The following is a 3,159-nucleotide window of genomic DNA, read 5'->3' on the forward strand; positions in this document are numbered from 1 at the left end:
CGCCAAAAACTTGGTGTGCAGAAATCGTGACGGTTCCATTCCTTGGTAACGGCGCTAAAAACTCAATACGCACGTTCATAATCTTAGTTCTTTGTCACAACTTCGCACAACTAACCAGCAAGTGCACTGGGTCATCCAAGTAATAAACCTTACGTGAGTAAGGGTCGATCCCACGAAGATTGTCGGCTTGAAGCAAGCTATGGTCACCTTGTAAATCTTAGTCAGGCGGATTCAATTGATTATAGAGATTTAATAATTAAAAGATAAATAAAATGTAAATTAAAGATAGAGATACTTATGTAATTCATTGGTGAGAGTTTCAGATAAGCGTATGAAGATGCTTGTTCCTCCTGAACCTCTGCTTTCCTATTGTCTTCATCCAATCATTCATACTCCTTTCTATGGCAAGCTGTATGTTAGGCATCACCGTTGTCAATGGCTACATCCTGTCCTCTCAGTGAAAATGGTCCAATGTGCTGTCACTGCATGGCTAATCATCTGTCGGTTCTCGATCATACTGGAATAGGATCCATTGATCCTTTTGCGTCTGTCACTACGCCCAGTACTCGCGAGTTTGAAGCTCGTCGCAACCATCCCTTCCCAGATCCTACTCGGAATACCACAGACAAGGTTTAGACTTTCCGAATCTCAAGAATGGCCGTTCATGGATTCTAACTTATACCACAAATATTCTGATTAAGGAATCCCAGAGATACTCATTCAATCTAAGGTAGAACGGAAGTGGTTGTCAGGCACGCGTTCATAGGTTGGGAATGATGATGACTGTCACGATCATCACATTCATATTGAGGTGCGAATGAATATCTTAGAATCGGAATAAGCTTGAATTGAATAGAAAAACAATAGTACTTTATATTAATTCATGAAGAACAGCAGAGCTCCATACCTTAATCTATGGTGTGTAGAAACTCTACTGTTGAAAATACATAAGTGATGAAGGTCCAGGCATGGCCGAGAGGCTAGCCCCCTTAACATGATCAAAGGATCAAAAGATAATCCAAAGATGATCCAAAGATGTAAATACAATAGTAAAAAGTCCTATTTATGCTAAACTAGTTACTAGGGTTTACAGAAATGAGTAAATGATGCAGAAATCTACTTCCGGGGCCCACTTGGTGTGTGCTTGGGCTGAGCATTGAGCTTTACACGTGTAGAGGCTTCTCTTGGAGTTGAACGCTAGTTTGTAACCTGTTTCTGACGTTTAACTCCACTTTGCAACCTGTTTCTGGCGTTTAACTCCAGAATGCAGCATGGAACTGGCGTTGAACGCCAGTTTACGTCATCTAAACTCAAACAAAGTATGGACTATTATATATTGCTGGAAAGTTCTGGATATCTAATTTCCAACGCAATTGAGAGCGCGCCATATGGAGTTCTGTAGCTCCAGAAAATCTACTTTGAGTGTAGGGAGGTCAGAATCCAGCAGCATCTGCAGTCCTTCTTCAACTCTGAATCTGATTTTTGCTCAAGTCCCTCAATTTCAGTCAGAAAATACCTGAAATCATAGAAAAATACACAAACTCATAGTAAATTCCAGAAATGTGATTTTTATTTAAAAACTAATAAAAATATACTAAAAACTAACTAAATTATGCTGAAAACTATGTAAAAACAATGCCAAAAAGCGTATAAATTATCCGCTCATCAATCATGACAGTAAAAATAACTGAAAGAAAAACAAAATAAAAATAAAAATAAGATAATTAATTAAGGTTGGGTTGCCTCCCAACAAGCGCTTCATTATCGTCATTAGCTTGACAGTTAGCTCCTTACGGAGGTGCGAATGGGCTCAGATTTTTGCCCATTATAGTGAAATTTCTTCCTGTCTTCTAATGGATGAGCTCCATATGCTCTAGAGACAGGGTACAACTCACTATATATGGTATGACTGGTTTCTTAGTGAAGACAACTCTCATGCCAGGTGAGAGAACTTCAATTAGAACTTTCTTATCCTTCCAGCCTTTAGGTACTTTCTTCTTAGTACCTTTGTGCTTAGAGCTTGTGGATGGCTGCCCAACACCAAACATAGAATTGATATTTGGTGGATATGTAAAGCACTGCATAGAAAGAGAGGGTTGAAATACCAGGTGTTGCACAGTTATCTCTCTTTTAGAGGAAGAATTGGGATGAGGCATCTTGGACAAGATGTGATCCTCCCCTAGTTGTAAAGTCAGTTCTCCCTTAGCCACATCAATGATAGGGTTGGCAGTGGCTAGGAATGGTCTTCCAAGGATGATAGAGTCATCCTCATCCTCTCCAATATCCAAGACTATGAAGTTTGCAAGGATGTAGTGATCTTCAACCTTGACCAAGACATCCTCTACTAAGCTATATGGCTTCTTCATTGTCTTGTCTGCCATCTCTAATGAGATGTTTGTAGCTTGTACCTCAAGGATTCCCAACTTCTCCATTACAGAGACTAGCATGAGGTTTATACTTGACCCTAGGTCACACAGAGCCTTTTCAAAGGTCATGGTGCCTATGGTGCAAGAAATTAGAAAGTATCCAAGATCTGGAAGCTTCTGAGGTAGCTTCTGCTAAACCAAAGTTTGGAATTCTTTGGAAAGCAATGGAGGTTCTTCCTTCAGAGGCTTTGTACTAAATAACTTGGCATTCAGCTTCATGAGAGCTCCTAGGTATTGAGCAACTTGCTCTTCACTAGGGTCTTCATCCTCATAAGAGGATGAATATTCATCAGAACTCATGCATTGCAGAAGTACATGCAAAGGAACCTCTGTGGTCTTTATATGAGCCTTGGCTTCTTTTGGTTCTGGGATAAGGGTTTCTTGAGTAGGAATTGAGCATTCAGAGGGTGTGCTTTTACTGGCGTTCAACGCCAGCTCTGTTAGCTCTTTAGGCATTGAACGCCCTTACTGTACACTCTTACTAGTGTTAAACACCAGTTCCTGTATCCTTTTGGGCATTGAACGCCCAGTAGGGATATCCTTGCTGGCATTCAACACCAGCTTCCCTGGTTGTGTGGGCGTTGAACGCCTAGTAAAGGGTTCCTCACTGGGGTTCAGTGCTAGAATGCCTGCCTGTTTGGGCGTTGAACGCCCAGTAAGGGGTTCCTGCATGTTTAGGCGTTGAATGCCCAGCCAGTGCTTCCTGGCTGGCGTTCAACGCTAGCTCTGATGC

The sequence above is a fragment of the Arachis ipaensis genome, chromosome B03, assembly GCF_000816755.2.
Source record: "Arachis ipaensis cultivar K30076 chromosome B03, Araip1.1, whole genome shotgun sequence".
In the NCBI taxonomy this organism is placed as follows: Eukaryota; Viridiplantae; Streptophyta; class Magnoliopsida; order Fabales; family Fabaceae; genus Arachis; species Arachis ipaensis.